This window comes from Apteryx rowi, unplaced genomic scaffold, assembly GCF_003343035.1.
Source record: "Apteryx rowi isolate R43461 unplaced genomic scaffold, aptRow1 scaffold_12, whole genome shotgun sequence".
Classification (NCBI taxonomy): Eukaryota; Metazoa; Chordata; class Aves; order Apterygiformes; family Apterygidae; genus Apteryx; species Apteryx rowi.
This window is the reverse complement of record NW_020447419.1, coordinates 1,445,783-1,467,697: the sequence shown is the minus strand read 5'-3', so window position 1 is coordinate 1,467,697 and position 21,915 is coordinate 1,445,783. Positions and strand designations below refer to the sequence as shown.

Below are 21,915 nucleotides of genomic sequence, written 5' to 3'. Positions count from 1 at the left end.
GACACAAAGCAACTGAGAGATGAGGAAAAAACTCCTTAAGTCATGGAAAGTGGACAGGATTGATTTTCGTGGGAGGTGGAAGAATGAGAAAGTTTATTAAACTTAGTACAGAAAAGGCAGATTGTGGGAGAATAGTTATCAGATATCACTCTAGACAGAGGACTGGCTGCAGGAGATCAGCAATGTGCTATCAAATCATTAGACACTGCTATTAAAGATGACTTAAGCACCCTTGTGAATGGTGACAGTTTACTGGAGTATACTATACTGTTACAGACCTTTCAAGGATGCCTGAGATGGGAAATATCCATCTACTGTTTGTTTACCCACACATGGTGGTTGAGTGTGTTTACAAATGAGCCCAGTGCCCAATAAGATGTTGGATATAACCACTATTTTCCCATCGTAGTCTAGTTCAAAGTTGGCCTTGTGGGTTTATGGCTGTCTAGCTCCCTCTCAACTCTGGTGCATGGGCTCGTTTTTAATTAAACACCCATCATTTAAGGAACTAAAAACAGTCCAAAAAAGTTTTGTTGACCAAAGTCTGAAAATATGAAATGTTCTTTGGGGGGTTTTGGGTGTGGATTGAGGCACATTTTCGTAATATTTAGTATGTCATCTTCAAGCAATGTTTTTAAACCTCAAAACTCCAGGGAAGTTCTGTAGGCTTTAGCAAACAGATGTTAGCAGTCAGGAAAGAATTATGATTCCTGCCCAAAAATATTCCCTCCTGCCTATCAAGATATCCTGACATGCAACATTTTCAAGATGTCTTTTATGGAACTGGGGACACAGTTTCTGCAGGTCTGTGAATCAATAGGTGAAAAGAGGTCTCGAGTCCTCCTTAATCCGTCATCAAGGCAACATATCATTTGGGATGTCCTGATTAACACTGTRGTGTATGTAATAATACACACTTTGTCCCTGTGTGGTAGCTGATACTACATAAAGATGTCCAAGTCAGCTACTGCTTGTAAGGTAATAGGCATTTAACTCAAATATGCGCATTCAGATCCTACAAATCCTGAATTCTGTAATCTGCTTCAGTGATTGAAGGGAATTAACTGAATCCAGACCCTCTTTTATGAAAACTGGGGAAGGGTCAGCCCCAGAGGTCTCAGAGGTAAAATGACAGTAATTGGTCTCTGGGAAAAGACTCGGTGCTGGTCCATGGAACAATCAACTTCATGGCATTTTTCCTATTTAAACTTTAATGGTAAAGGCGTACAGAGGTTCCTGAGATAATACAGCATGGCACCATGGCTCATTAGTCCAAAAGGACTGGGAGCTTCTGTCTTTCAGATAGTGTGACAGTCTCAGATGCTGTTATGCAACATGGGGATAGCACTGTTTATATTTGAAAATGAGCTGACATTCAGCTGGTGTACAGTAGAAGCCAAAGGACTATCTCTATGTTCCTGTTAAAAAGCCACCACCTGATAACACAAGCTAATTATCTTTGGGTTGATACAATTAGATGCTGAGCCCCTCCCATGTAAGAGCATAAAGGGTATGCTCTGTTCRTTCACCAGAGCGCTCATGCTCTAACATCTAATGGAGGCATCAGAAATTTTGCTCTGTGTATGTGTGGTCTTTTGTTTCCTCTTGCCACCCAGATTCATAACCCTATTCCTGTCACTATGTGAACAGGATCTGTGCTTCCATGCTGCAGTGGGAGCCATGCTTTTGAATCCAGCAGTGTTGGGTGTAATCCTTGCAGATGACTTTCCAGTTCTGCTGTTTTTTTCCACCCTTCGTGGCTGGATTATAGGGAAAAAAGGAAAAGAAGGATGATGGCTTTGTAAAGGAAGTTATGCCAAGGTGCTTCAGTAAGTGTTAATCCATGGTACACTCTCCTGCTAGCTTACACTTTACCTTCTGGTGTTCTGCTGGTATTACAAGTACAGATCTTTCCATATCTTTGTTTCCACTCTCCATTTCTCAAATGGCTTCCTGGATTAGAAGTTACGTTTCAGTGTGGGTTCCAGCCTGCCAACTTCTTTCGACTGGCTATTTAGTGCTTGGCTTCTGCTCTTTGGGTTTAGAGAAACTGCAGCCAAAACCCAAAGGTTTGGGGTTTCCTTTTAGGGTTGTTGTCAGTGGTATGCAGAATGCTCTCTGGTACCTACTTCTCCAGTCCTCACCAGAAGTACAGACTGATTTTTGTTCTTTGAAAATCCAGTTTCCAGTCTTAATCTGAGCTGACACACCACTTTCTTCCTACTTTCTAACCAATGGATCAAGTGGCGTGTCTTCCCTTTTATCCTTCTGTCTGCATACACTCATAGGACTACTGTTTAAATGAGTCTCAATTTCAGTTTTTTGGGAGTTGACAGAGCTGTTGCCTTCCCTCTCCATTTGAATTTGTGATGGTTTTTTATAATGATAATGGAGAAAAACAATCACTCTGAAATAGCTCCAATTAGTGTAAATACTAAACTCTTAAGATCATGTTCAGAGAATCAGAGTTGTTGGGGGTTGGAAGGGACCTTTGGAGATCATCTGGTCCAACCCCCCTGCTCAAGCAGGGTCACCTAGAGCATGTTGCCCAGGACTATGTCCAGTTGAGTTTTGAGCATCTCCAAGGATGGAGACTTGACAGCCTCTTTTGGGCAACCTGTCCCAGTGTTCAGCCACTCTCACAGTGAAGAAGTATGTTCTTATGTTCAGGTGGAGTTTCCTGTTTCAGTTTGAGCCCATTGCCTCTCATGTCACTGGGCATCACTGAAAAGAGTCTGGCCCCATCATCTTGACAGCCTACCATCAGGTGTTTATAAAGAGTAAGATCCCCCTGGGCCTTCTGTTCTCTAGGCTGAACAGTCCCGGCTCTCAGCCTCTCCTCATATGAGACGTGCTCTAGTTCCTTCATCTCTGTGGCCCTTTGCTGGACTTGCTTCAGCAGGTCCATATCTCTCCTGTGCTGGGGAGCCCAGAACAGGACACAGCACTCCAGGTATAGCCTCACCAGGGCTGAGTCAAGGGGAAGGATCACCTCCCTCGACCTGCTGGCAATGCTCTGCCTAATGCAGCCCAGAATACCATTGGCTGCCTTTGCCACAAGTGCACGCTGCTGGCCTATGTTCAGCTTGTCTGCCAGAACCCCCAGGTCTATCTCTGCAAAGCTACTCTTGAGCTGGTCGGCCCCCAGGCTGTACTGGTGCATGGGGTTATTCCTCTCCTGGTGCAGGATTTTGTACTTCCCTCAACTTCATGAGGTCCCTCTTGGCCTGTTTCTCCAGCCTCTCAAGGTCCCTCTGAACAGCAGTGCAGCCCTCTGGGGTATCAGGCACTCCTCCCTGTTTTGTGTGATCAGCAAACTTGCTGAGGGTGTGCATTTGGTCCCATCGCTCAGGGCTTTAATGAAGATGCTAAGCTGTATTGGCCCCAGTATTGACCCTGGTCAGGGGGACACCACTGGTGCCTCCAGCTGGGCTTTGCTGCTGACTCCAGCTGCTGATTAGAAGTGTCAATATTTACATTAATAGACATGCCCACCCTTCTCAAAGTTTACCAGGCTCTTGTATCATGGTAAGATAGAACTGGCTGCCTGTGAAAAGTATTAATCAATGGAGAGCCATTTACACACTGATTATATTAGCTGTGCAGTGTATATATGATCCTTTCATTCCTCTTCAAAAAACTTTGCCACACTTGCACTGTAATTTCTCCTTTTATGAAGTGATTTGTCCCTCTGGGGAGCTGAAAGACAGGATTCCTTATGAAAACATCACATTAGTTGTAACTTTAATATATCCTTGACTAATGCAAATAGAAACTATTATACATGGATGAGCTCTTTGGAGACCAGCCCAAACTCACCTGGGTGCATAAGAAGTTGTCCCCCTTGGTGATTTGGGATCCGTGGTGGAACTATTGCTTTAAAAAGTGTTAATTAAACTTTAGACCATTATGGCATCAGAATTATGCTTAAGTAACTGTCCCCCTTCTAGGAGGAGGCTGTCAAGAAGGTAGCAATGAACCCCAACTAGAGAACTGCAGATGGTATGGGTCAAATAACCATTTCTGTGTGATTGGTATTAAGGAGCAGAGATGTTCCAAGAACAACATTAATAGTGTTTCTGCATGTGTTTGAGACCTAACTCAAAACCCATGAAGTCATTGGAAAGACTCCTTTACACTTCAGGCTTTGGACATGTTCACAGTCCCCGGGAAAATGCATGACATGGATGTGGTTCTTTGAATGTGAACCCAGACATGTGCTGGCAAGTTTCCTGACTTAATAAGGTGAAATCCCTTGCAAATGGTTCAGTCAACCTAATAAAAACCAGAACTGCAATCTCTCTGTTTAAGAAAGTACAGCATAATTGTGATTAAACCTGCTGCTGTCTGAGCCATTTAAAAATAAATGACATGCTGAAGTAAGGTAGAATGTGCAGATCTATTTATTGCCTTCATTTCTTTAGTGGCTGGATGTAAAGATACCTTATGTGATTGCAAGTCCAAGAAAGGCACTCCCTGGAATGTTTTTGAAAGCTTCTAGAAATAGAGCGCAAGGCTGACGAGCTTGGACTGAAAAGTGCAAAATTCCATGCACAGAAGCTCACAAGTGGTCTTAGAGGCAAAGAAAGCTCATTTATAGATGCTTTAGGCCTGATCCAGCTCTTGCTGAAGTCGATGGAAAGCCCTTTGCTCGAGTCCTTTGTCAGCAAGGTTCTGAGCCCTGAGAGAAATGGGATTTATTGAGAAAACTATAAATGGGCAGCTTACACCTTTCACCCTGTTTAGCAGGAGAAGGAGCTGCAGGAGATTAATTCCTAGTAGTTTGACTGCTGAAGACGTTATGAACCATCAGAAGATGTAAAAGTGCTAGTAATGAGTGCTTGGATGCTGCTGTTTGCATCTATTGGATTTTGAAAGGGTAAGCAGTCACTGCTCAAGTGGTGGACTTGAGAAAATAGTGTCCTGCCTGATATGTTAGGGAAAGCTATGCTTTTTCAGAAGATGGAGTAAGCTATGACTGCACCACCACTGGGGCACTGGAGGCAGGCCAGATGTACATATTTGGTTAGAGGAAAAACCAACCATCTGTCTAGAAAAGGATGTAAACATTAAGTTTTAACTTTCTGTCTTAACCTCTTTTGCAACAGAAAGGAAGCCTTGTATGTTGAGCTATTCTGCTACTCTGTTAAAAGCTACCGTAATTCAGACTGTGTTGAAAAGGAGCAATTTAGGGATAGATTTTCATTTTACTGTATTTTTCCAAATGATGACTCTTACATAAGTCCCTTCTGACTCAGGGAGGGAGAAATCATTTGGAAGGAAATAAAGCTCTGCTGATGGCTACTCAGAAGAGAAGCAGCCAGTGAGCATGGGTGACCTAATATTATTCAATGCATCATCCATGGCATTTATTAATTTGTTGTTTGTTTTTGTTATGCTATTAGGAAGTGTTTAACTTTAAGCTTCCAGGAACCACAGGCACATTTTCTTTTTTGGTGTGTGAGTTGCTGTAAAACTTTGACTAGAATATCAGTAACAGAAGGAGCAAGGTGTAACTCTGCTAGTCTATCACTATGGCATGATAACCCTCTAATACATGAACAAACTGGAAGCCTACCCAATGCAAAAGGAGTCTTGTACCACTTCAGTGCTGCAGGATTGGGCCTGCTAAGCAGAGAAGGTCTGGTGAGATTGTAAACTGGGATAATTCCTGTATGAAGGGTGCCTGAACTGGCATCTGAAATCATTGTTACTGCTACACACTTGTGTCACACGGAGTGTGCTGCTGCGCATTAACTGAGGACCTGTCCTGTTCTACTCATATTGCATCTTGGTGGTCCTTCACCCTCAATCCGGTAGCTGAGGACAGTCAATGTATTCCAGTTTGAATTAGATTAGGTGCAAGTAATCTTCTAATGCAGAGGTTCCCTCTTTTTTCCCCTGCTGTGTCTGATTCTCCTTCTTGTGCCTACTTTTTCCACAATCCCTCATCTTTGCCTCTGGGTTTTTTATCTTGCTAACATTATTGAATGCGAGGCCTTTTCTGTTCAATCCTTAACTGCAGTCATAAGGAGTCCTTGCCTGAGAAGGGGACAGTACTGTTTGGAAGTTTGATTTAAGGACTAGATCTGCCCCTAAGACTGTTACGGACTTTCATGATCTCACGTTTTCATACTGTTGGATATTCAAGATAAATATCTATTAGCTGAAGCCTATTATAAATCTGTTCAAGGGAAAAGCCTTTCCCAACATGCTTTTACCATTTTGACTTTCTTTCATTCTTTTAACCATCTTATTCTGACTGTTGGATTTAGGTTTGCAGGGACTGTAGAACACTGGATGCAATTTGGCTTATGGTATGTGCTATAAAACAGAAAACAAACCTGAAAAAATAGATTGCTTGTTGGCAAGAAAGGTTCACTTTTTGATCACCAAGCTAAAATCCAAGGGGATGATGGGAAGGACGAGGCCTGAAAAATAGGGCTCAGAAATGGCAGAGGAAGATTGGGAGAAGGTCTCTGGGTTCCTTATGCAGTGCTCAGATGGCAGCGAGGAAGATGAATGTGTGCTGGGAATACAAACGCACCCAGGTCCTGATCCAGGGCCACTGAAAGCAATGCACAGGCTCCCACTGGCTTTGCGTCTTCGTGTTGGACCAGGCTATTTCCTCCACCCTCTGCGCTGAGCCGAGGGCTGGAGTGCGTTTTTACAGTTGAGTCATGCAGCCTCTCAGAAAAGGAGTCTGTAGCATTAACGCATCTGGAACAGCAAGAGCTTGGCCAAGTGCCTATTCTGATTTGGTGAAATATTCTTGGCAATAGCCAGGCATTTTTAAACCAGTCCTTCATTAGACAGTTTTGTATGCCAAAGGATGCCAGTTTCACTTTGTATGCAAACTATTTTAAGGGGACTTATATGCAGGTTTATATTCCTGATAATAGCAGGAATTGCACTGCCACGGTCAGGCCAGGATATCAGTACCCAGGGGATGAGAACTGGCATTCGCTGTGTCAGCCAAGGCAAACACTAGTGCCTCTGTTAATTCTGTCATCTTTCATCTACCCCGTCTACGTAAGCCCTGATCTTGCCACAAAATCTCAGTCACATGGACTCCCACTGACTTCTGCAGGGCTCTTCAGGCGCTAACGGGTTTGCAGAAACTGAGCTTAATAAAGCGCTGAGGCCGTTCAGGGCACTGGCTAGTCTGTGCTGTGCAAGTCCCAGCTGGCGTTGCATGTGTGGCTATAGTATAAATGAGAGTAATGTGGTTGATCATTTCTTCCACCTTTACAGGCAGGGGAAAAAATGTCTGCTTCTTAGAAAGTTAATCTTAAAAAGTCAAAATCACTTTTCAGAGTCTCTTAAAATTGTACTGTTAATAAAGATGTGGGTAGCAAATTTCATTTTACAATGTCTTGCGTGACTGGGATCAGTAATGCTCCCCCTTGCAAAACATAGTCACTTACTGAATTGGACCTTCCAGGACCTGATATTTTGCTGTTTAGCATTCACATGGCTTATGTATGTCATTCCCCCTCCACAAACCAGACTCTGCAACTTCAGGGGCTTTAAGAAAAGCTCCTTTTCAAATTCTTTCAGTGAGAGAGAAGGAACCTCATGGCAACACTAGGCAAGAACCTGCATCACTACTATTATCTGGTGTGAGGGATGCAGCGTGTGGAGGGAGCATCTTTAAGTAGCAGTAAGAGACCATGCCTGAGGGGAGGGCAGTGGGTCCGTTCCTCCAGCACCCCTCATCCTAGCTCTTCTGCTCCAGAAAAAGAGAGGGCAGGAGCCACTGAAATCAGCWGTGCTTGGTCTCTGAAAAAAGAGAGCTTAAATGTAGCCAAGATCCTCCTTGGCTCTGGACCAGCTTCCACATGTGCTGAGCCTGTGCGGCAGGTGACCAAGCTGGTCTTTTCCTGTGCTCTCCCAGTGCCCTCAGCTGGGATGGGGACATCTACATGAGTTGGGTCCAGATCCTCTCCTTCCCCAACAGGAATGGGGAGAGGGCTCTGGATCTTAACAGGTGGCGGTAAATTGTTTGAGAGGTTTTCATAGCTTCATGGTCTTAACAGTTAATCCATAAATGCTTTGCCGCTCTGGACTGAGTCTAAGCTCTGTATCTGTGAAGGCACTTCTCCAAAAGGGGGTATGCAGTCTAGTCTAGCAGGAGTGGCTTCTTCAAGGACTGTTTTTCATGTGTGTTATCATGCAGGTGAACATGGCCCGCTTACTGAATGTGGGTCATGGCCAAATTAGGCTGGACTACTGTCTACCCTGAGATACCTGAGCCGCGAAGCTGGCAAGCGCGAGCACACCAGCAGCTTGTAAACTGCAGTGGAGATGCTTGGAGAGTGAGGTTGGCACTTGGGCAGAGTAGGCGCAAGATCTCCAGCCTCTCTTAGCCGAGAGGTGGCCCTGCGTCAATCTTTCATGCCTCCTGAAAGCTGCTGGGTACTTGAAGCAACGCTGATTTGCAAGCCTTTCAGATGAAGCTGTTTCACTCCTGTCGCATATATTTTTGTAGTGTGCTGAGGGTAGTGCTGCTGGCTAAAAACATACGTTTAAAATATTATCTTCTTACTCTTGGACTGAGTGCAATGTTTTGTTGGACCTAAAATGGGGGGTTTTGAATTCTATTTTTTGGTATACTCAAATTTTTTGAATCCTTTTGGATGGATCTGAAACAAAATACCTTATTTTCAAGTTCAGCCAGTGAACTGAAACATGATTATTTGCACAGCTGAAAGCATACTTGAAGGGAGGCATGGTTCCTCCTGGAGCCCCAGGTGTGCTGAAAGGACACTCCAGCAGCCCTGGACAGGCCAGACCACTGCCCCAATATTTTAGTGACTGCAGTAACGTCCTGGCTAACAGGTTGCATTTTATGGTAGGATGCTCAGGTCTGTCTATGCTGTATTGTGTTGGCAAGACTCCTGCTTTGCTGTGGGCCAGGCAGCAGCTGTGCCGCTAGGTTAATGCGGTGCTCACCTTGTCCTTATCGTCAGCAGCATCCTTTCCCACTTAAAACCTAGCGGGCAGCAGGATGCAACCAGGCAGGGCTGTGCGGAGCAAAAGGGATGAGGCCACGCTTACACGTGCACACAAGCGTGGGCCCCAGAACTTGTGCTTACGGAYTTCTGTTTGTAAATAAATAGGAGGCGCTTTCATCCTGTAGCAACAGTCCAAAAAATTGTGTGAAAATGAATGGGCTTTTTAGAAGATGAGCTTTCCACAAAAAGGTGCCTCTGTGAAAGTATTTTCTATGGCAACAATTTTAAGTTATAAAACTTCCAGCAAAGTTGTTTATCAAAATATTTCTGTCTGCTGTTAGTCGAATATATTTTTGATACTTGCAGTAAAAATTTGGGAAACCTTCTCAAAAATCTTGGGAAGGCTTGAAATGACAAAAAGTCTGCTTACATATTTTCAGAACAAAAAGCATTAAAAATTCTGTTTATTTTTATACCAGAAAATTATCTTTATGGAGTTTTAACAGCTCTTCCCTTTGGCTCCCTCCCCTCTCTGATCTGAGCTAGTGTCCCAATGGATATGAGCACTAAGACATCTCAGGAGAGCACTGCTCATGTAGCAGGGTTGAAGTTTCTTCTGTCCTTTTCTGTCTGGACTTTTATTTAAAGAAATAACTTTTTTATCTGCATTTTTACTTAACTTCTCAAGTACAAGCTGTAATTCAGTTGCAGATACTTGCTTGATATGCAAGTGCRGAAATACAGATTTTTTTTCTTAGACATCTTCCTCTTTGCAGTTCTGCTCTAGTCTATTCTGCATGAAGTCTCRTGATGGATGGTATCTGTTTTTCCAGGAGTTTAGTTTGTATAAGGACTCTTTCATGTTATGTTCCTTTTAGAAGAGAATGAGCAAGAAGAGGGAGGGGAAAACAAGGGAAATGGGCAGGAGGTTGAAGGTCTGGCTAAGCTGGCAAAAAGCCACTGGTTCAATATCACTGGAGAGTTTGACCTTCCCAGTTTAGGCATGTTCACAACTGGGTTTTAGTGGGGTAGGGGAATTGCATATAACTACATTATAAAGAAGGCAGCGCAGTGAGGCAGCTCTTTGGGGTCCAGGAATACATAAAAGAAAGTTTACCAAGTCAGACCCACTGGGTGTTTGRTTTTTTCTTTAATATTGAGTTCTATGTCTGATTTTAATGGGTATTTATTCCCAGCTCATTTTATAGGGTGGTTATTAAAAAGCAGCCTCTTTAAAAATAATATTAAAAATCATGTTTCTATTGGCAGGGGAACACTTTCACAAACAAGCTATGTAATTACCTTTTTAACTAGCGAGGGACCTGCCGTTTCCTTTGGTTGTGGACACAGCATTGCCTCTCTTTAATGACTGGGTGCAGAGATAACTTTTATTAAAGCTTTTAAGGGACTCGAGCTTCAGGGAAAGTTTGTTAGAAATGGAGACCGCTGCCGCATTTACCTCTCCGGCAGCGCTGTTTGAACAGCTCTGTGGTCTGGGCAGATGTCCAGCTGGACATATTGATACTTTGCTTGGAGGGTCCAGGAAAGTKTTGTTGCTAACGTGTCTTGACCAGCAACTCCTGCTAAGCAATGGTTTGAGGTCTGCCCCTTCTGAGCTTCTAGCACTGCTTGGATCCATTTGTCCCACTCAAATTTGGGGCAAGATATGCGGTTCTCTGGCATTGCAACTGCCTGGCTTCTCTTGCAGCGATTGGAGAACCTCAAGTAATATGAGCTGGTGTTAATCCCTTTGAAAATCCAACATTGCCTCGTCCCCTGGGAATTCCATAAAGAGATGAATGACCAACCTGTCATGCCCTGGCTACCTATATCTATAGAGTCTTTTCTCTTTAGTTTCTGAAGAGACTGAGATGATTTTCCAACAAGGGGTTGGGGTTCTAGTTCTTAGGTAAGTTGTGACCATGGGTTTTCCTTCAAGCTAACAAGTTAGGTTAGATCTAACAAGACATAATTAAGGGTAACTTAGCCATCACTGAGAAGGGTCATAAACCCATACATGGCAGTGGCATGGCAGTGGGGACAAATGTTTAAAAGCTGCATTTGTCCCCAAATTATCCTTTATACCCAGATCTCTGAGGATCCATTCATGTTTATGTTCCCATATTCATGTGTTGCTGCATCTTGAAGCATGGTAACAGATAAATTGTATGCAGGCTTGTGGCAGGACGTGTCCTTGAGGAAGACCAATGAGAAGGACAGTCTGCCAAACAAAGTCCCTGTATGACTGTCTGGTATTGGTTAGACAAATGCAAAGCCGAGACATCTGCTACTGYGGAACACTGTTCCTTTCGTTATCTCATGCTGCCACCCACATTCTCCTGGTACGCGTGTCCTGTCCACCTGCTGCGGGCTGACGCTTGTGTTGTACGTCTAGACGAGTCTGCGGGTCTGACTGACAGCTCAATCGAGCTCATTCTCCCGGATTGTCTGGACGCTCCGGAAATGCTTGCTCTGGGACACAGACATTCGTGGTTTACCTAGAGCTGTGTCGTAGGTTAAACCACAAATATTTTGTGTCCTGGAAGTTAGCCTTGCATTTACAGGCATGTTGGTTAAAGCAGCAATGAAGACCTAATGCAGAGAGACCCCATATGCTGCAAAACCTGTAGGGGTGAGACACCCCCCCCTTTTCTGACTTCCCAGACAAAGTGTTTCTATGCTCTCTGCTTCTCTAATAAACACAATTCATATGACTGATAACAACCATTAATTAAATGGTAGGCTTGGTGCCCTGAAGCGCTGGTTTTGGAGACCAGGAGGTTACAGCTGCTGTTTTTATGGCCCTTAGTAACATGCATTCAGCTTGGAGCAACTCATCAGCCAAGTGATACTGGCAAATTGGGATTTTAGAGAACCGTGGATCTAAAAGGCTGTCACAGAGGCATTGTCACAGGGAAGGATTAAATGTTAATTATGAGTAACTTGACTAAGCAACAGCGAGGTGAGTCTGCCAAAGCTTCCCTAGTTCAAAATGAGGGAATTGGCCCAGAAGGGACTGGACATGCCCAAATCCAAAATGGGATCCTCCGTTGCTGCCCCAGCCCAGAGGCWGATCTGCTCATCCTTTCCTCAGCAGTGATAGTGGCCTAAAGCATCCCCAGCATCCCTTCCCTTTACCTACTTTTTTCTGACCCTACATGCCGGTTTGGTAAATCAGCATGGTAAATTGGATCAGTGAACTGCTCCAGGCTGTAAAATAACCCTGGAAGAAAAACCCAGCCAATTCACTAATCCTGTTGGCAGCCCCAAGATCAACTGGGCTGTCAAAACTGAGGGAGTGATTGACTGATTGGAGACAGGCGAAGGTGGGAGCTGCTGAGACAAACCCAGGCTGACTTCACCAACCTCCYGAAGTCCTGCTGCTAGGTAGGGAGGTATGCATGTGGTCTGGATGGAGCCAGACATTTCAATGCTTGCTTTATTCCTGATGATCCTGAGTCAGGATCCATAAATTAGCTTTTTCTGGGTTTATCTGGTGCACAGGGTTCCCAGAGGACACCAGAGCAGTCAGGAYGGATGGATGTCTAGCAGAGCTCAGGGCTCTGCTAACCAAGGGCAGAGAGCATCTCCTCCTAGCCAAAAGTTTATGGTTATACCATGCTTAAAGGAGGAAACATGCTTTGGTGCAGCTCTTAAGGGGAGCTGAACCCTGCATATCTCCGCCTCCACCACCCCCATGAATGTTTTAGCTGCTAGCCTGCAAAATGTAGATGGTGGTCCCACTTGCACATGTCATGTTATTCATGAGCTTAGGGGCCTTCACCCAAACCGTTTCTGACTCCAGGTTGCTGTCCTAACCACTGAACAGCAGCAATTTGCAGTTAGATGCCAAAGTCCTGAGGAGAGGATGGGATTTAGGAAATATCCGGTGCTGTTCCTGACCTGGTGCAGTTCCTGCTCTGCAGCACTAAATCTGTTTATATACTTTGCAGTGTGTCTAACTTGGATGTCTGCATGTTTCAGTAGGTGAAACTGCACTCTATTTCTTTCACAGATGAGTGAGGGCTAATTATGTTCTTAAACATCATTTACTGATATTTCTTAGGCTTCAGCTGTGCTCAGAGCCACAGGTCCCTGCAGGGTTGATCCTCCTGCTCCAGAAAGGTCTTTTTGACCTTGCTTTTATTTCTAAAGGTTCTTGAAACTTGCTGTTGAGAATCAGTTTTATGAGAATCACTCCTGGCTTGTTGCACATAGTGGTGGTCTTACTGACTGGGAGAGAAATGAGAGGAAATCCAAGGGCTTTCGCCTCAAAAAGGCACGTGACGGATACTAATGATTTCATGCATTCGGCATCAATCTGAAGCTCTAGCAGCAAATACTTGTGGCCGATAAGTGGGAAGATAAAACCTCGTTCTAATGTGCATGTGGCACCTTTGCCGGTATGTAAAATGCAGAATGGGAGCGTATGGAAGTCTGCGCGTGTAGGGAACTTGTCCCTTCTCCCCAGCTGGGCGCTGCCCTGTGTGGGCTTATGACCCTTCTCAGCGAGGGCTAAATTACCCTTAATTGTGTCTTGTTCGATCTGACCTTCTAGCTAAATAGCTGGATTACATCTGACCCAGCTATTTTGCTTTTAGCAGATATAAGGCTTTTTTGTGGCTGAGCTGCTTGTTCTCTAATCCCCCTTTTGGCTCAGATTTGTTATATACTTACCCGTTTTCTGCTTGTGGTGGCTTGGATCAGGCCGTCTGTGTGGGCAATGTCTTTCTCAGCAGGGACCCAGCTGTAAACTGTCTCTGCTTTAATCGAGATATCTGTCCCTGTTATTGTTTTATATGGTGTTCAGAATAACTGAGCTATCAGCCTGCTATTTTTCAACAGGGGTTTTATCTTGAGTAGGCACATAAAAACGCTGGTTTGCTCTGCAGTTTCATAAACAGGCAAGTGGATCACACAGGATATCTTTGTTTGGGTCCTGTTTACAGTGAGGCTCTTTGAAGACCCTTTAGATACCCATCGCTTGCTGGGAGCTGGTTATCTAGTCAGACCAGGAGAATTAATGATTCAACAGAGCTGTAGAAGGGGAAGAATCAGCTAATGTAAATAACAGTCAGTGGATGAAGGAAGAAGTAATGACTTTTATATTCGTGATTGCCAGCAGATGAGATTGGGGCTTGCCTCCTTTCAGCATATTCATGTCTTTTCCCTCTTTGGTAATCGGAGAGCTTAGTTGTGCAGGATGCAGAGTGTCTTTGCAATGAACCTGGTAAACTCCTTAGCACAGGCATAAGTATAGCCACGCGCGCAGAAGTGAATCAGTGGGACTACCTGTTTACTCAAAAGTTAAATTCTGCTCAAGTGTCTTGCTGGATTGGGACCAGCATATGAACTTCTTGAAGCTCTAATGGCCTTACTTCATAAATATTTAGTAGAGACATCACTATCGTAGACCTACTTAAGCATCCAAAATACCTTAAAATGAGGGCTGGAATAAGGCTTAAAAAAACATAATAAATGGACAAAGGAGCCCGCAGAGCCAAATTCTTGCTTGGCAAAACTCCACCAGCTTTAGAGCATTTGGCTTCCAGTATTTAATAAAGCACTTGCRTCTATACTTAAAACTATACACCATTAGTGTTCCCTGTCTCTTCCTCTGTGTCATTTTTTGAGATGCTATTGAAAATATGCAGGTCTCACATTTACAGCTCTTAAGCTGTTTGTGTTATTTAGAAAGTGGAGATGTTAGGTAATATGTGTATTGCTGCTTCAAAGGCTTAGGACAGGGGTAGCCTTCTGCTGTGCCAAGGATAGGGTTAAGACAGGGAATCTCTCACCCGATGGAGGGACCGATACAGGTACTACTAAGAGCGGTTTGGAAAAAACCAGAATGTTTAGTACTTGCTTTTTTGCCAGAAAATGAGAGGCTATGACTAAACACACATTTTTATGAGATGCTGCTGCTTTCAGCAAAAAAAGGCTATTTTTCCCCCCTCTAAAAGTCAGCACCTGAGAAGGGAAGGGGGATCAGCGGTGCTTGCGGGAGATGGCACGCGGTGATTTCTTGCCTTAGGTGTAGCTGGAGCTATCCCCGTTGCTGCTGCGTGGCCAGGCCCCCGCGAAGGAACGGAGAGGTGGATGTCCCCTTCCTTACCCAGTTATTCGGGAACACTGAATGGAGAAAGGGGAGGGGGGAAAAAAAAAGCCACCTACTAAGTCCCCAAAACCGCGACGCTTACAGCTGTCCGTAAAGGAAGTTGGTTTGGGCCACTTTATCCCGTGCAGCTAAAAGGCTTAGGATGCTGTGGTTCGTTATTAGAAAAATTTAGCTGGGGGATAGTTTGGTGAGCAAAAAATAATTAATTTTACTCTGAYGCAGGAGGCCGTTTCCGGGTGGAAGCCCGGTTTCTTGCCCCCTCGGGGGGTCGCCCGGCGAGCCAGGGAGCGGCGAAGCCCGAGCCCTCGGTGGGGAAGGCGGGCGAGAGGAAGCCGTCAGGCTCGTCAGCGCTAACGGCCAGKGTCGAAGGCGCTCGTGTTTTCCTTGGACGGAAAGCAAGCGCCTGCAGCGGGCCCTTTCGAGATAGGGTWGTGTGCTTGAATAACAGGAGCATGAACGGCTACTCGGCTAATGTGACAAAACTGGCAGCGCCAGCAAAATTTCCAGGGGGGTTTTAGAAGAAGGAAGCTGAAGCGTATCAGATTATGGTGGCTCAGAGACGGGGTGGTGAAGGCAGCGTGGAGCTTCCAAGCCGAGCCGCCTGGATCTGTGAACGCCGCTGCTTCTACAGCTGGCAACGCGTAGAAGTGAAATCCCGTGCTGTGTCAGCAGAGCCCTTACCCGTTTGCTGCCGTTCATCAGGCTTGGAAACGGGACACGTCCAGGATCTGTGGGGCTGGTACTTTCCTGAATGAACACTCTCCGTTTGTTTGGTTTTGCACGACTCGTAGGCTTTCCATCGTGCCTGGGTGTTTTAAGCTCTCCGGTATTCAGGAGCTATGCCTTGATATATGCCCCTATGGTACCTATAGCACGGGGGCCTGGTTTTGGGAAGTAATGAATCGGAATTAAAAGAAAAAAGGAGGGGGGGGAGCAAGAGCAAGCCGCCCCGATAGGAGCCTGGGAATCCCTTTGCCCCTCCTTCCCCAGGCCGGAGCGCGCTTGCGGTGGGTGTGGATCTTTTGGAAAAGGAGCAAGCCAGCCCTTCGGAGATGTTTTTCCATCGCCTGGGAGCTGTGCCCTACCTGCTCCACCCGGAAAGCATCTCGTGGCAAGCCCGTGGCTCTGGGGCAGAGCTGCGGAGCGGGGACGGTGCTGAGGTTGCAGCTCTGCCGGGAAGGGGCAGGACGGGAAGGGTCGGGGGCCTGACAGCAGCCTCGAAAGCCGAGGACRCGACKGGGGCTGTGCAGGCCCTTTTCCTYTAAAATTTCTGAGGGGGGTCTGCGAAGTGCGTGGAGGAGGTAGCCAGGGAAGGGAGACCAGCCCTCCCTCGCCTTTGCGCTGGGACCCTACGGGACTGGAAAACTAGGTGCTCCGTCTCCTGCCGGTTTGTTAAGAGGGGCCGGGGGGAGAGGCAAAGGCGTTTGCATTAATAGCTGGACCCCGGCCCTTCAGTCGGAGGCGGAGGGAGCTCCAAATACGTGCCCAGATCCTGCTGCAAGCCCTCCAGCAGTGCCTGCTGGAAGATGTCCGCTCACCTTGCTACGTACTTGTGTTTGCTGGCGCAAAGCCTTGGGCGTGAGCGGCGCGTTTAGAGGCGGGAAGCAAAACGTCGAGTTTCCCTGCTAAAACAAAAAAGAGTAAGAAATCCAAGCAGCCAAAGCTTTGCTGCCTTCCTGCTCTCTGGACCCTTGTGCGGAGTTTTCCTTTGCGAGGGCTGGTTTTGCATTCCTTCGCTCCGGGGCGAATGTTGTCGTTCCACCAAATCCAGAGCGAAAGTCCTTTTCCCCCTTTCCCTTCCTCCTCTCCTCCTCGSCCCCGTCCCCCCCCCCCCCCTTCAGCAAGGAGAAGGGAGGTTCAGCTCCGTCGCGCCACGCATCTGCGTGCCAGGCGCTTGCCTTCATGCACAGGCTTCCCACCACTTTGTATTGAAGGCAGGAAGCGTTTTGCCGGCTGGAGGTGACTTTAGGTCTGCTTGTCCCAGGCTTTCTAGTGACTCATCTGTCTGCAACTGATAGGATGTTGTCTGATTTTTTTTTTCTTTTTTCTTTTTATAAACTACAGTGTTATGTGCTGATGTATTGAAAGGCTGATGTCTGTTTTGACTGTTGTCATGTGGCTTGCGAAGCACAAGGTATGTGTCAGTGTGCGGGGACTAACCGTTCTCATTCAGCAATTTTATTAATAGCTCCTGGGCTTATGAATGAAAAAAAGTGCAACTTGTTGAAATTGGAAGGAGTAGGAGGGAACTTCTTGTTCCTTCTGGTGCACTGTGGATTTTGAAGGCTTTCCCCGGAAAGAACCACGCTTAGAGGAAGGCATAGTTTCGTTTTGCGTGAGCAGAGCCTCAGCTCATCGTGCCAGATCTGGATCTGGCCCCGTTATCCCACCAAACATATTGAGGCTTGTGAATGAAACTTGTTCCACATTGACACRTTAAATATACAGTAGTAGCACTGGGAGCTAAGAAGTAGCAGCTTAACGTGCTTAAAATGTTGCCGTGTGGAATAAGCAAGTCAGTAAATTGTCTTCAGATCATTAAGAGAAAGGTGTACTTGCAAAAACATATGAATTAAAGCACAAAAAAATCCAATTTAAAGGATGGCTTGAGACAACCGAAGATATTTCTCTGGCCACTGATCATTGCATCTGACCCAAGAAATAATGATAGATGTGACATTTCTTTTAAAGGCACCTATGTTTCTTTTGCTTTTAATTATATTTCTTCACGTATGCTGAGCCTGCTATAATGTTATTCCTCCCTTTCTGAATTAAATTAACCAGCCAAACTAGGCCTTTAGATGGCATTTACCAAAAGGCCCGCCGGTTTAGGAATCTTTCAGCGTTCGGATTAACATTTCGTTATGCCTTTGGAGGGTGGCCACGCGTGGCGTCCTTCATTGCCGATTCAGGCCAGCGCTTGGATCCCTAGAAAGGGCGTTTTATCCCAGGTGGAGCGTCTCTCCGGCAAGGATGAGCTCGGAAGGGAGAGACTCGGGTGGACGTGAGCCTCTCCCAGCCCGTGAGTAAAGCCGGGTTTACAGCTCCGGGGGAGCTGCGCTGCAGGCTGACAGCTTGGCCTGGGGAATACAGTTTTGGCTCCGTTGCACGGTTTCTGGTCCCGCTCCAGCTCGATGGGAGCTTGCCTTTGATCCCGCGGGCTGCAAAGGAGGCCTGTGGTCTTTGGCCCCTAAGCTCCTTCCCAGGATATTAATAATTCTCTATGTCGCAGGGACAGAGGAAACAACGTACAAGCCATGCGCCTCAAATTAATTAAACGAAGCTGCGGGAATAGACGGATAGGGCTGACCGAGCCGCTCGCTTGACAACAGATACGGGAGGGTAAACAAAGCATGGGAAAGTGGGGAAACGGCTGAAATGTCAGAGGAAGAGGAACCCCCCCGAGATCCTTGCAGTCTTGGTCGGCCGGGGCTGCGTTCCTCGCTCAAAGCAGAAGTCCCCGAGGTTGCAGTCACAGGAGGGAGGAGAGTCCCGCTCGGGACGTCCTGGGCGAAGACAGCGAGGGGCCGGGTTATCCCCCTGGAATTTTTATCGGCTCCAGCTGCTTTTCTCCAGGCTGATTCATCGCTGTCTCTAAGGAAACGTGAAGAAGAGATGACGTTCCTCGCAGTCTGCAGGGACTCGCAATATTCCTGCAGGGCCCGGGGTGTATAAACAGAGCTGTCRGAGATCAATTACCTGTCGTGTTTAGTTTGGCTTTTCCCGCCTCCGTCTTTTGCTGAACGGTAACAAAACTTGCATTGAGGTGATTAATCCCAAACAGTTCGCACGGTTACTATGGAACATGTCACAAACGGCGTATGCCGCGTAATCGGTCACTTGTGCACACTGAAACGGTTACCGGGGGCAGGTGGTGAGAGCCACTATGACATTTTCTTAATTGCATTTTCATATTAGTGAATTTGCAGTAATTACAAAGATAAAAATATACAAGTTACAGGAAGAAAACCCAGTACCAGTGATTCATACTAGCATTTTGTTGAAGTCCTTGCAAGCAAGGTTTCTGAATATATGGAACAGAAATGGATTATTTCTCCATCTCATAGCTCAAAGCTTATCTTGGATATTACATTTATGCTGTGTTATTTGATAGGAAATTGTTCTTGTAACTGTAAAAGGAGTTGATTTGACATCTTGAATGTAAATATATTGGCTGTCATGTGGTGTAACAGCTAGCCCTACAGCTGGTCCTGGTAGCCTTCTGCATGTGTTTCTCTTATTTGCAGTATGCTATTAGTGACTTGCTTTTAAGGCAGCCTCCTGTAAGCTCTTCTGTTGATTTCAGTGGAAAACGTACCTAAGCAAGAGCTATGAGATTGAAGTTGGAATAGAGAAAAAGAGTTTTAAAGCATTGCATTAATTCCTCCAGGTTCACAATTAGTGTTGCTGAATACATTTGCTGAAGCCTTCAAAGGTTTCCATAGACTGGATATCACAGTGATGCATAACGCAAAGTTAACACTTGTGTATAGTCACTAGTCAGCTTTTTCTGTAGTCTTATGACGCTGCTCAGTAAAGGCCGCTATCCCTTTTTCACAGCGACTTTGAAGCAAACATCGAAAGGCTCCAGATCCACAAAGCACTTTGTAAACTCTAAAGATGTCCCTACGAAATGATGCATACAAAAATCACATAGAGAAGTGACAAGAGTTCAGAATAAGGTGCTTAAGCTCTTGACTCAGTGTATTCATCAGATTAGTTGGTCCCACACCCATCGTCGCTGTATACACCCTTCATAGTTCTGTAGTCAAATACATGTGATTTCCTGAGTCAAAGGAAAACATTCCTACGAATTCTGACAAAGCAAGAGCTAACTTCTCTCTTGTTCTCATAAGGCTGGGCTTCTCCATGAGAAAACGTGGGTGGTATTACGGGATGTTAAGTAACAATACTGAACCAGGTTGTACCCTAGGCAAAATGAAGCTCAAWGGCAAGGCTCAGTAGAAGGTGCACACCACTAACTGCATTTGTGCTGCTGGGGTTTGCCCCTTGTTTGGAGGAGTGGGTGAAGAGAGGGGTTGTTTGTCTGTATGTTGAGTTCCTGTTAATGGTTACACAAAAGCAAACTCAAACCTGCTCAACGGGAGGTTCCCTGTTGTCCGTTTGTACTGGAGAGCGGGTGACCTTTCATACCTGGGCCGTGTAGGCAGTTGTGTAGGCTGCTGTATAGGTAAGTACAGATGCAGCTCCCCCTTGGAGTTTCTCAGCTCCTACCACATAGATTTGATCTTCTAGGATGCCCTAAGACTAAGGGAATATCCATATGTAGAACTGATTCCCCCTGCTTGCAGCAGTCCCCATACTTGCAGAGGATGTGGGTGTACTTGCTTTGACCGAGAAGCAGTATTAGTGTGTTCTACGCCATACAGTGCACAAGGTAGTAACTCTTGCAAAGGTGATGTTGCTGCACCCAGATTGCAGCTGACTTGCAACCTGACGGCTCCACCATGCTCCTGATCAGGTTGCTTCAGTGCTTGCAACTACCACGAGCCCAGCTTGAGACTGGAGGGGGACCCCAGGGCAGGTACATCAGCAGGTTGAAGCTGCTGGAGCACCTTGCTCTAGAGAGGGAGCGATTCAGCCAACTCAAGGTGAAATACGTAACTGTTGGCCAATGTTGCAGAACTTCAGCTTTCATCCTCGAGCAGCTGTATCATCCATCTAGAGCACAAGTGCAAAAATGGGTGGAAGAGGAGGTAAATATTAGAATAAGATCTCTATTTCAGCTCCACACAGTTAAGAGCCCCTCTAGACGTCTGCTATCTTTGTATAGTAATGCTAGTCAACATCCTACCTATGTTTGTTTGTATGCCCCATTTGCAAGTCCTTCAGCTGCTAGTATAAAGGGTCCTGCAACCCAAGATAGGAAGAGAAGTTCTTCACTGCAAGTGGTTATCTACTGAAAATAGATAACTCGTGGAAAGTTAGCAGCAAAAGAAGAGAGAGTGAACATGAGCAACTAAAGATGACAAAAGTCAGTATCTTTGGGATAAATTTTCTCCCCTTTTTTTCCTCAAGGACCACATTTTAAAGCAGCTTTTTCTTTATAAACACCCCTGCTCTGCTCACAAGTCTGTGACATGTCTCATCCACTTGTCAGGCATGGTCCCCAAGGTCTCGAGTCCCAAGATATGGACCACCTCCATTTCTGCTGGTGATTAGATGGCCTCTCTTCTTTCCATTATAATGACCAATAAGTACCTTTGRACCATGTATACTTTGAGCAACAATTTAATGGGAGGGATCAGGCGGACAGAAGGGAGAACAATGAGGACCTTGTTGCTGCTCACCTGTGCCCAGACCACAAGCTAGTGCTCTGCAAACCACGAGTCAAGTCATGGCCCACAATCTGGAAATCATTGGTCAACAGTGCTAGGTAGCTAAATTTAATTTGTGTGTGTCCCAGCACTTCTGCTCGAGCAGAGCTGCAGGATTCTGCACTGTGGTGTGTTGGTTTTGCATTAATTATGTTTTCTTACATTAGAAAAATTATCTATAAAAGCAGAAGAAAAACCAAGTCCAGTGAATGGTCTCAGTTAAACAAACATATAAATTCATGGTAGACCCTGTGAACTACCTAGAAATGTCTACTAGGGCCCATAAATGTGCTGGCTTTTAGTTTTCATCTTAATTACCCTGTATACCGCTTTACCATGTACTTTCAGCACATGCAAAGAAAATATGTTGGAGCTAGATATAATAGCTACTTGCATGGTACAAAGATTCATCCTCTTGGAGGACTGGGCTTTAAAAAAAAAAATATATATATATATATATATAAATGGCTCTGTACAGATAGGCTTGTATTGATAGCTGGCT

At 45.5% G+C, this 21,915-nt stretch overlaps 1 protein-coding gene across 1 annotated transcript in view; it reads right to left on the bottom strand.

Annotated features, from left to right (window-relative positions):
• The window catches only part of FN1 (fibronectin 1), a 208,361-nt gene that overhangs the window by 115,166 nt on the left and 71,280 nt on the right, over nt 1-21,915 (bottom strand). The window lies entirely within an intron of this gene.